Genomic DNA, 216 nt, shown 5'->3' on the forward strand with positions numbered 1-216 from the left:
CCGTCATACTGCGTGAGTTTCGGACGCTTTCCAGCACGCAAGTGAGTAAAACAACTCCATATCTACGGAAGATTTTCGCTGCTATGGAATAAACTGCATTGTTTCGACTCTGCATTGGAATGTTTTGTCCTTGATGGAATGATGTTTTGCAAACCTGTTCTGTCTCGAGATGTGTGACACTGACTGAGTTAAATAATGGTTTTGGACGCTTTGCAG

This window comes from Diadema setosum, chromosome 21 (genome assembly GCF_964275005.1).
Source record: "Diadema setosum chromosome 21, eeDiaSeto1, whole genome shotgun sequence".
NCBI lineage: Eukaryota > Metazoa > Echinodermata > Echinoidea > Diadematoida > Diadematidae > Diadema > Diadema setosum.